Below are 12,814 nucleotides of genomic sequence, written 5' to 3' on the forward strand. Positions count from 1 at the left end.
CAGTCTAAACAACAATTTCACAAAGATGCATCCATTTCCATTTGGTTTGTGATTCAAAGAACTATAATTTCATCTGAAATCCAGATGAGAATCTTCAGAGACCCGTTAGCTGCAAGTTTTGTAGAAGAAAGATGCACTAGGAATGTGACTTTGAAGTAGCCCATCGGCCCTGCAGTGAAAAACACTGGCATTTTTTTTGACATTTACACTCTCCATGAGGGGTTTGAAAAGTTAGCATGTAATAAGTTAGCTTACATCTGACAGAAACAAGAATCGAATCTCAGGGAAAAACTCAGAGAATTGCCTTGCCAAACCTTTCTTCTATGATTTATGAATGGAGATGGAAGGTCCAGAAGGGGATACCCTCAGAGTGCACCCAGAAATATTCCCATTTTTGGATGTGCAGTGAATGTTTTCAAACTTTCAATGTGAAATGAAATAATTAAAGACAACATGTCTGAAGTCTCCATTCTGAAAGGAGTTGAAACTTTTATGAGCACCATCCAGTTTTTTGAAGCCTGACGTAGGAAGCTGAGCCTTCTCTGTGGCACACTTTTCAGATGTTATAAATAAAATATGACATTCACATGGGTGTGCTTAAGCAACAAAAAGAAATGCTGTCTGGGTTGTTCTACAATGATATCAAACAGATCTTTTGTGAAAAGGAGAAAAAAGCCACACAAACAAAATCATTGTCACTTTCAAAGTATGTAGCTCTTGATTAAAGTGTCTGAGTATACTGCCCTGATGTAAAGAAATCAATCAAAAGTGAAGCATCTTAAGGTTGCGATTTCATTATTTTTGAAAATTAGAGCCTTAATGATGGTTTAATTGCATTGTGGTGCAGTCAGAAATGATTCATTTGTTTGTTAGATTCCAGGCATATGGGGGTTTTGATTAAGTCATTTAAAGGCAGGTAAGCCATTAATTCTGCTCATAAAAGTATCAGTGACAGCAGCTGTCAAACACTGTAAGTCATGACAGACAATTTGAAGCTAATTCAGTGCTGTGTCAAGATCAGATTACAAACTCAAGGTGAGTTTGCTAGTGTGTGTGTGTGTGTGTGTGTGAATATGCTTGTCTAGTCTCGTCTAACACAAGCATGGGTAGCATCGATAGGACTGAATCATCTTTATAATTACCTACATTACATTCATATGTGATAGTGATTGGTTTGTTTAATTAGCATGAACCAGCCTGTCATCCTGCATGGTCACGGCCATGTGCAGGGTCAATTTATGCAGAAATGAAGTTGATACAGAAAATGTATGCATTAACAAAAATGTTTAAAACATATCTGGTTCATGTTCTGAGCTAGACAGTATATTGATATTCCACTAATTTGCAACAAATTTTGCAATTTGTAATGCCACCTGAATTGGGTTTATTTTTTGGCATTTCTTCTTCGGATGGCAGATGTAGGTCGGTCCACCACTGTATGGTCCCGACATACAGTACCAGTCAAAAGTTTGGACACACCTTCCCATTCACTTGAATGAGAAAGTGTGTCTCATTCAAGTGAATGGGAAAGTGTGTCCAAACTTTTGACTGGTACTGTATCCCAAAAAATTTTGATAATTATTGATGTGCTGTTCTTAACATCAGCCTCTGTGGTCCAGGTTATCCAGGCACTGGTTTTATCCCATCTTGACTATTGTCCTTCTGTGTGGTCGAGTGCAGCAAAGAAGTAAGTCCAGTACCTTACATATGCATAAATGCCTATGATGGCTCATGGTAGAACAAAGATTGCTGGCTAGTCTCATTTTATTTTTTTATCTGTGTCAACAAAAAACCTAATTGTTTGTACAAATTAATTCATTACACTAGTAATGGACATAACTATTCTACCGGGCAGGTGGTACTGGAGAATTTTACAGTGCCTATGCCTAAATCTTATGCAATGAAGAAAACAGTTATGTATATAGCTATGGCAATATGGAATTCCTTACCTCCCACAATCATAGAAATTAAGGGCAGAATACATTTTAAAGAACAGCTGAAATTCCATCTTAACTAAACAACTAAACTAAACTAAACTAAACTATAAAATAAAACATATGGAATCATGTAGTAAACAAAAAGTGTTAAACAAACCTGTCTTGATGACAGCTTTGCACACTCTTCACACTCTCTCAACCAGCTTCATGAGGTAATCCCATGAAATGCTTTTCCAAAGGTCTTGAAGGAGTTCCCACATATGCTGTGCACTTGTTGGCTGCTTTTTCTTCACTCTGCAGTCCAATTCATCCCAAACCATCTCAGTTGGGTTTAGGTCGGGTGATTGTGGAGGCCAGGTCATCTGATGCAGCATTCCATCACTCTCCGTCTTGGTCAAATAATCCTTACATAGCCTGGAGGTGTGTTTTGGGTCATTGTACTGTTGAAAACAAATGATGGTCCCACTAAGCACAAACCAGATAGGGTGGCATGTCGCTGCAGAGTGCTATGGTAGCTATGCTGGTTAAGTGTGCCTTGAATTTTGAATAAATCGCCAACAGTGTCACCATAAAAGCACCCCTACACCATCACACCTCCTCTTGCATCCTTCACAGTGGGAACCACACATGCAGATAGTCTCCATTCACCTCTGTGTCTCACGAACCAAAAATCTCAAAGCACAGATTTCCACTAGTTTCACTTCTTATTGGTCTCCCTCAGTAGTAGTAGTCTTTGCAGCAATTCGACAATGAAGGCCTGATTCATGCAGTCTCCTTCAAACAGATGATGCTGAGATGTGTCTGCTACTTGAACTCTGGGAAGCATTGATTTGAGCTCTAATCTGAGGTGCCGTTAATTGGCGATTTCTGAGGATGGTAACTCTAATGAACTTATCCTCTGCAGCAGAGGTCACTCTTGGTCTTCCTTTCCTGGGGCAACCCTCAACCCTGATGAGAGCCAGTTTCATCAGCGTTTGATGGTTTTTGTGACTGCAATTGAAGAAACTTTCAAAGTTCTACAATTTGACTGTAGATATCTGAAATGGGAGTTTTTCATAGTAAGAATTCTATTGCAGATATCAGAATGTTCATTCTATATATCAAAAATGTAATTGTGGATATCTGAAATTGAAAGCCCAATACACAGGAATGGCAAAAGTGACGTCATTTGTCCTAGGAAGAATGTCATTGTGGATATCTGAAATGTTCATTTTGACTAGGTAGAATTGAATCATGGATATCTGCAATATATAACCAGTCTACCTGTTAAATGTAAAAAAAAAGAGCTTGCTATGGGCTCTCCTTCCAGTCTTTGCCAGATCGTTCCATCACCCATAGTGGTAGTCAGATGCTCAGGCCAATTTTCTAGTGTATTTTGTCTCCCTGTGCTACAAAACTCCTCCTTGTGTGCCAGCCAGCTTGCTCTGTTCAACAGTCATCTGCCTGCCTGCCAAGACTCCTCTACAGCCACGCACACTACCCAGTCCTCCATCTACCTGCTCATCGCTCTGCTCCCCTCCAATCACCTGTCTGCCTGCCCACTCTCCACCGCCATCTCAAGCTCTCCACTCCTGCCCGCTCAGCCACAGGTTGACTCACTCCCTGCTGCTCTGCTCAGCTCATCTGGCCCTCAGTCCCCAGTGCTCTTCTGCCTCTCACACCCACCACCTTCCTTCATTCATATCGATAGATCTAAGTTGTGCAATAAACCTTTTTAAACTTCTTCCCTGTCTCAGTGTGCTGCGTTTGGGCGAGATATTGCCAATAGTGTGCAAAGCTGTCATCAAAGCAAACAATGGCTACTTTCAGGAATATAAAATATGAAACATATTGTGGTTTGTTTAACACTTTTGTCTTTACTCCATTATTCTGTATGTATTATTTCACAGTTTTGATGTCTTCAGTCTTGTTCTACCATGTAGGAAATAGTAAAAAAAAAAAAAAAGAATTATAATAAAAACACTGAATGACTAGGATCCAAACTTTTGACTGGTACAGTATTTGGTAAAACAAATTGGTGGCATACATTTCTAGGAGACAGGGAAAATGGAGGCAACCTTTTGTGCTGATTTCATGTACCTATCCATGTGATCAACTTATGTGATGATTATCTCCATGAGAAGAGAGCATTGTTTTGGTGATACTAGAGTACATTGTGAAGAGTGCAGTGTTTCTTTTGGCCTCTTTTGGGATTTTATTCACCTTTAACCTATTGAGCTGTGATGTGTGTGAGCACCACTGGGGATTGTACTGTATGCGTGTAATTTTTTGATTGTCTCTAAGGAGCAAGGAGGGGACCCACCTCGTTAAAAATGAATGTATCAGAGGGGAAAAAAAATCAATGGTTACAACAATAGAATATATTTAGTTTGGACCCTGCAGTGACATCAGGGACATCGCAGTCAGCAGCAGTGATATGATGAACTCATTAAAATGATTGAAGTTGGTCTTCAAAGAGCTACAGTTCAAATCCCAGGACAGCATGGCTAACATGAATCAGAGCCAAGATACTGAAGTCATGACCTTAATTCTTTCATTTAACCGTATCCCTCTGTGATAATGACAATGACAACCAAGAGCACCAGGTACCTGGGCTATATTTCATGAGCCAAAAGGCCTTTCATTTCCATCTATTACATTCATTATTGTAAATTATCGGGAAAGATCTCCTCAGGTTTTTATATCTTTCTTTCTCCAGTCAGTATAAAACAAAGGAGAGTGCAGCAAGAGACTATGTATAAAAGCTGTAGTAAATATAAGGTTCAATCCATTTCTACAGTGCCTTTCTAATGCGAGCCATACAAAGTGCTGCATGAGTTGATGAAAAGAAAGACAGGTACACTACACACAGAGCAGCACACAATGTCAATGAACCCCAGTCTGTAAAAACAGGCTTTCCGATGTTGATTAAAAACAATCCACATTGCCAACTAACTCCTAAGAATTAATGGGAAAAGATCACCACACTTCACTTCAACTTTATGTTTATTATCCTCAGGAACATTTAGGTATGCAGCCAGGCATTTGAAAGATTAAATAATCCATAATCAAAATCATATAATCAGTGTGAACTTTATAAACTTTAAATTTACATTTTGCCTGAAGGATTGGTCAGATGATGAAAAGTCTTGTGATCTCAAAACATATTGACATATTTGCTATGGATACACTAAACTGCACCAAGGCTAAGGAAGATAAAAGATATATTTTAGATTACTGCAAACTTTTTTTTACTGGTGTCTAGACAAGCAAGGATTAGTTTAAGTAATAAACATCATAAAAGTCATAAAAAAAGGCATCAAGAAAAGGCACAAAAGATACACAAAGTGGTATAAAAAGACGCATATAAGTAGGATATTAGAAGAGACAATAGAAGATTTTAAAAAATAAGATACAAATGAACAGTTTAAACGGGACAATAAAAAATACAGTAATTACAGTAGTAGTAATTACAGTTGATTTAATAAAAGGCAGGGGCAAACTGAAAGTTGGATTTAAAAGTTTTGATTTGAAAAAATGAGAGTTGAAGCATAATTTTCTGGGAAGTCTGTCCCAGAAGACCTGAGAGGTCTTTATGGTTCGTAACGTAGCAGCAGATCTGAAATGTATTTTCCACTCAGTGCTTTACAAAACCAATAGCAGTGTTTTTCTAAATCAATTCAAAACTGAGAACTGGAGGGATGTGTTTCACTTTATTGGTGTTAGTGAGAACTCTAGCAGAAGCATTGTGAAAAAGCTGAAACTGTCTGATCGACATTTTAGGGAGACCTGTTAAGACACCAGTGACACCTATGCCACCAGTCCATCCTATTAAAGATGAAAGATAAGAGCAAAGACAAATAAATCCTTCTGAGGCATAAGTCCTTTAAATCTTATACATGGCCACACAGTATGCCTTTGCAATTTAAAAACTGAGCAGTATACAGTTTGTAGTTGAAATGCTGAGATACAATAGATCTTATTTTGCTGTTGTTGTCTTGAACTATGACATCGAAAACACAATACGTCGCTAATGTTCCTGAGGACAGAGAGAGTTTTCTGAAAGATGATTTAGCATTGTCTGATAATGCACCCTGACAAATTTATCCACATTGTATTTTAACTCACTCTTTGTGTTTGTTGAACAATACCTCAGAATACATTCTGCCACAGATATAATAACCTTATGTCCAGCTCTTTATCAAGTATGAAAAAGCAATCTGTTACATAGTGGAAAATTCAGCTGCATCAACAATTGCTTTGTGAATAATGAAAACCTCCAGAATATTGATACTGAAGGGTTTCACACATGGTTTAACTGTCTTTTCAATGTAAGACAAAATGATTAAGCCTATTCTCTCATTTCCTCTTGAGTGTGTACAACACTGTGTTTTCAGAGATGAATTGTATCTTGGATCCGAAACTGTCAGCTGTGGCCAAAGTTAAGTGAAGTTTGAAGTCAGGAGACTGTTTGCTCCACTCTGCATTGATGGTCATATTTTCTACCCTAAAAAGTATGTGACACCCTCTCTGCTTTCATCTTTAAAGTTTAAAGTTGACAAGTCAGACTGAATTTGATTACGGTGGCCCAGCACCTCCTCTCCACCGGTGCAGCTTTTGTTGGTCAGAACATAAAAACCCAGTGGAAGTGAACACTGAATTGCCTCAAAATGACTCACCCGGTGTTGCAACCTGGTGTCAGACTCCACTTTGATGGAGGGTCCACAAAGAAAGATGCAAGTAATCATGGTTTTTAGCCACCCTTGTGGCATGGCTGTAGGGGTTGTAATGTCGGTATGCTGGTCAGTCTATCACTGTGGTCCAGACTGAACTATTTAATGGAAAACCATAAATTTTTTTACCAGGTATTCATGGTCCCCAGAAGATGCATCCTAATTACTTTGGTGATCCCATGACTTTTCCTTTAGTGCCACGATAATAATAGGTTGATATTTTTGGTTTTTAATTAAATGTCTCAGCAACTGTTGAATGGATTGCCATGAAATTTGATACAGACTTTCATGTCCCCCTCAGGATGAATTGTAACTTTCTCCAACTTTACATCCAGAGCCATCATCAGATCAAAGATTACTTTGGTTTATGGCCATATATCTACTAAACAAATTCCCATCAGCCTCATCCGTACACTGTGTTTAGTGCTAATTAGCAAATGTTAAACATTATGTCAGCATTGTCATTGTGAGCATGTTAGCCTGCTGACAATTTAGCACAAAGCATCACCATGTCTAAGTACAGCCTCACAGAGCTGCTAGCATGGATTTTTAATCTTTTTAAATCAGAACCACAGAAGGGGAGTTGATTCAACCTTACATCCAAAAGACTTCATATTTTTTTAACAGTAGTCCTCACTTAACAGACCCAGTGCTGAAAAGTGTTGCCATAATCATACTTCTAAAACAAAACACGGCAGATTATATTAGCCATTTATGTCTGTGCCCCCCTCACTAAATGCAGCCCAGAGCTGAATGGTTCTGCTACAGTGACATTATGTCGTCCTGCACTGTTAAAAGCCTGGAAGTACTCACTGATCATTAAATCAAGGGCCACCCAGGGATCAAGTTCAGGTGCAAGCTGAACATGTTCTGCTGACGCACACGTGTAGATTAATAGTCTGAACAGTCTCCCCAAGGATCTTGGGGAGAAAATAACCAAGAGACAAAGTTTTTTAGTAATTGCTTCTGCAGTTACATCTCATCTAAGAAGGAGAGATATGTTTATTCAAAGCTTAGGTGCTGAGAGGACACTGAAGTCTAAAATATTATTTTTCCATCAGCTGAAACCTCATTGAAAACAGTTTTTGATCTCTCAGATATGAATTCAAATGACCCAACTGTTATGTGAATAACACAGCGTGGTGTTTCAGATCACAAATACTTTTGTTCCTTTGAAAAAGACCAGGAAGATCAAACAAATGATTGAGCTCCCTGGGGACAGTAATAAAAAAAAGGTAACAAATTACACCGTTTCTGAGAAAACATGCTTTACACACCCCAACATTAAATTCTTTCTCAACACTGTTTTACATTAGAAAGTTCTCGTATCACTCTTACAGCCAACTTATATGCCATATCAAAGTATTACAGCTCTCAGAGGAGTGATCATCCACATCATCATCTCAGTCATTAAAAGTCAGTGAAAGCAACTTTTAATGACACATTCCCTTGTTATTCTACTAGAAATAACTAGAAAATAATTATATTTTAAAAGCCAATGTTAGAGCCACTGACCTAGAAAATATAGAAAGTTTCTCAGCATGTGTTAAACATTTATCTCAAATCAGCTCTCTTATTACCTTCACTAACACTTACGTCTTTGCCTCTTTGTTATTATGTTTGTCTCTTGACCAGACATCCCCAAACGTACAAATGCATTCACATGATATTAGCTGGACAGATAGGCCTTGAGCCAAAGAACAATTGATTGCATTTTGGTAGTGCTCCAGATCGGGGATTTCCACCATTAGGCAGTTATTGTTTTTAATCCATAACTATGAGTTTAAGGGAGATAGAGGCTTGATTCCAAATCCTAAAGGTATGTTTGCAGGGTAGAGGAATCAATTTAACTTATGAATGACGTGATAGGAATGATGTCTATGGGTGTAATTGTTGGCGAGGCTTTGCAGTCTTTAAATCCCTCTCAGTTTTATACTACAAGGTCTAATGCCTCTGTAAGTCTGGGCTTCGGCCAGATTTGGAGAGCTGTAAGACAAGAAAATGATGATTACAGGAGGGGATATGCTTTTAATGCTTTTCATTTTATAATGAAGTTTGCTTTCCTTTCTTTACCCCTGCCTCCTGATTCTTTGCAGAAGTAGTAATTGCCTTACAGGGATTCTGAGGCAGCACAGCACTCAGTGAGACACTGTCTTAGATATCCATCTATGCCTCTGTTCCTGGGGTAATTACGGTTTGGAGTCACCTCAGGAGATATTGTGGCTCCTCAAACTAGCTGGCTTTGTCAATCTGAGGCGCAGTGTAGAGGGTAATATATGTATGAGACTATGTTTGTGTGACTCTGTGTGTGTATGTGCGTGCACTGTGAAGGTAGGGTCCCCATTTAAATGAAGGGAGTTTGAGGGCGGCTCCTGATGTGAGGTAGGTGATGAAATGACGAGCTTTTTTACAGAATTCAGTTAAGCCAAAGTTTTAGAGTTAGGAAAAGTGCCTCATGCTAGAGTTGGGAATAGTGCCTCTGACTGAGCCTGTCTAAGTCCATTGGTATTGTTTGGGATGACAGAGGCATAATTGTTTAATGAAATAGGGGCTATTTTTGTCTTATTATGGTGCTGCAGAAGGAAATTACACTATCTCTGCCATTAGGCTATCTTGGGTCATTTTAGGAGTGAGTCGTCTACTATTCAAATATTAATGCGATGGTGCTGTTGTCAAGCAAATTACTTGGAACACACAGGTAATGAATCCCAAGAGTGAATAGCTTTTTTTCTCTTTCTCCAAATATTGCGGGAGAACCCTGGCTAAACATAATATACACAGGAAAAATGATAGAAAACGAAGGCTGAGAATTATGCCATCAGTTATGATAAAATCAATAAAGAACTAAATCTATCCATAATTAAGGACAAAGTGCATCCCAGTTGGCTCCATCACAACCACAACAACAGTTAATTGCTTTGTGCCTGAGACAGCCTTTTCAAGTACATGGGAATTTGGTCTGACAGCACGCTATCCTTCTTCCAGCACAGAGCGAAACTCTAGTCGGGCTTTGCTTTTTAGATCAGAGGCGTTCTTCTTTTACTCTGTGGTGAGCAGGGCAGCCACTGAACTCTTAGGGGGTGGAGGGAGCCAAGAGCAGTCCAGCCAGTCAATGAGAGGAATCTGATTAACATTTTTATCCTATCTGTGTGTTTCAGTACAGATGCCATCCAAGGAACTGGTGGTGTGTAAATGACCAGAGCGACATCAAACATTTTGGCAAGTGCTTTAAATGACAAGAGTGCAACACAAGAATGACATGCTGCAAAGACTCTTGAATACAAAGGCCGTAGCCATGTAGCCCCGAGAGAGAAGCCTTGATTTATTTACAAACTGCTGGGCTCCATGCTAAGTAACAGCAGCAGAGGCAAACACTGCTGGTGCATGCTTGTATTGTTGCCAAAGTGAAAGAAGCTCAAGAAAGAACCAGAACCCTCATCTCCAATGTTTCTTCCTGATAAGAGGCACCTCATTTGTCCCACACTATATCTGTCAAAACCATCAACTATCAGATGATCATCCTCCCACTGCAAGATTAAGGTGATGCGCTACACAAATCAGCTTTTCAGTAGTGTGTGTGATTGGTTTCACGTTCTGACGTGCTGCTCAGGTTTGATGCCAGTGCTTCTGACAAGTCGCAGTCGCTAGTACAAATGCTTTCCTCTTTAAAATTCTTGCTGAAAATCCTCTTGACTTGCATGGCTTTTTTGACTCCTTTAGTTTCATAGCCTGTTAAAAGACTATCACATCGCATTTTGTCGTCAGTGCTGAATACCTCATTGAAATGCTACTTATTCCACTTTCCTCTGTTTTTTGCTTATTGCACTGAGCAAATGACATTAGAACTATTACTGGAAAATAATTTCAGTCTGGTCTTAATTAGCCCTCAAAGAGTTTTCTCATTAATTTCATCCATGCATTTCAAGGTTTCATGGAGCTTATATAACCCCTACTTTATGTCAGATGAAACTGCAGCGGAGTTATTTTGTCATTTTTGTCATATCTGTTACATCAACATACCTGACATATTCCCTTATTTGCTGCATGATGTCTTCTTGTAGCCAATTTTTGTGATCATGTCACCACTTTTCTCTGTGACCTTAAGAAGATCCTTCATGTATTGAGCCGATGTTTAGACTTAAAAACTCATTAATCTGATATTCAAAGGTTACTGGGGCTAAATAAAAGCTATTTTCAGGTGTTACAGTTGCTATGAAAACAAGTCTTTAATATTGAATTAAAAGGTGTTTTTGTATGAAGACTTTTTCTCTGCATAATACAGTTGAAGGCTCGACTTCTCTAACATGTATCATTACATTAAACATCTGCATTACTTGATATAACAGTCTGTCAGTTCATGCTACGTTTGAATACACAACATTGCTAGCGATTATGGGTCAGTTTTTTGTAATTTCCTGAATTTAAATCAATTGAAGAGTCTTGATCAAATAGAATCAAGTCATGGAAATAACTTGAAATTTGTACCTGTGGTTCCACTATCCCCTGCATGTCAACACCACAGAGTATCTGACAAATGCTCTTCATGGACACAAATGCTTGTTTTGCCCAAATCTGAAGGCACGGAAGCTCAGGCCCCACAGCTGCCAGCCACAGAGTGACATTCTTTGCCTCCACTGCCCTGAGCTTCTTATTTTCTTGATTTTCCAGATAGTTGGTTCAGCCTGTCCAAAAATGAAATAAGAAAGAGAGCCAGAGAGAGAGAGAGAGAGAGAGAGAGAGAGAGAGAGAGAGAGAAAGAGAGCACAGAAGTGTTTGTGACATGAGGAGGAGAAGTGACATCTTTTACTGTCATTATGTTTGCCGAGTCCTCACTAGATGGCAGTGTAGTGTAGGAATATTGTTTGACAATCATATCATAAATTTTCTCAGTCCTATCTGTGTGTGTGTGTGTGTGTGTGTGTGTGCGTGCGTGCGTGCGTGCGTGCGTGCGTGCGAGTGTGCGTGCGTGTGTGCGTGCGTGCGTGTGTGTGTTGATAGGTATATGGTATAAGAAAGGCAATAACTCCTCAAAGTTATGGCACTATGGAGGAAGTTTTTGAGGCCTCACCATATGGATGTTTATTTTAATAACTTGTCTTCATTGGACCGTGACCTTTGACCTCACTGGGTGAACTCTTTGACTGAGCTCTTTGACCAGGGACGTCCTGTGGGTGTGGTTCCACAATTGCAGAAAGCTCAGGAAATGAATGTTTTATCAGTCTGTGCAAAGACAACAACAACAACAGCATAGTGGGTGGGAAAAAGAGAAATGTCTAAATTTAACTCATCAGCTGCTGCCAACTCAAATAAAATCATCTGCGGACAGTTTCCTGTTGGTTTCCCTTCCAAAGCAGATTGGGATTTTCATTAAATGGATACTATCATTTCATGAGAACATAAATTTTACAGCTATCACAGAAATCACAACAAATTCTTATCCACACTACGAGCTGGAACCTGCATTAACATATTTCACACTCTTGGTGGTTCTTGTTGTCAGTGCAAGACAAATTGCACCCAGATCCACTTATAATGGGCATGCAAGCTTTGCTGTCTACAACATATACTGTTTCGTCATTTATCACCACAGTGCATTTGTTTCTATACTCTATCAAAATGGCAACTCACCACCTAATGCGTGTAATTATCGTTTCTACATTCTCCAAAGCAATAGCATGCACTCTTCAGACGCTTGATGTATTCAGGTGGCGCAGTAAAGAGGGAGAGCAGTATATCCTACTCATTCACTGTAAGAGAGTATGTGGGAGGAGGTGATAGCGGGCAAGCATTCACTGTGTGCAATGTCCTCCTCGACAGCAAAATTTAGAACATGAGCCATACTCAATATGCAGAGGAAAAATATGCCTCACAGAGCTATTGGCAGGAGATTGCTGCAGTTTTCCTCCATTTATAGTTAGATACAGAAGTAGCAAGTCATTTCTGCTCAATAAAACCTTGGTTATTATCTTCAAAGGATCCAGCAGTTATGGAAGTGCTTTAAAATCACATGTGATTTAGGGAAATTAGCCAGAATCACAGAAGAAGGGACACATTATATCCATATATATATATATATATATATGTATATAATAAAATATTGGGGGTGGAAGCTTGTCCCTCCCATTTTTTCAGTCCAGTCCAGTCCCATCTGCAAGCTTGGTCTTC

Source organism: Thunnus albacares, chromosome 14 (assembly GCF_914725855.1).
Source record: "Thunnus albacares chromosome 14, fThuAlb1.1, whole genome shotgun sequence".
NCBI lineage: Eukaryota > Metazoa > Chordata > Actinopteri > Scombriformes > Scombridae > Thunnus > Thunnus albacares.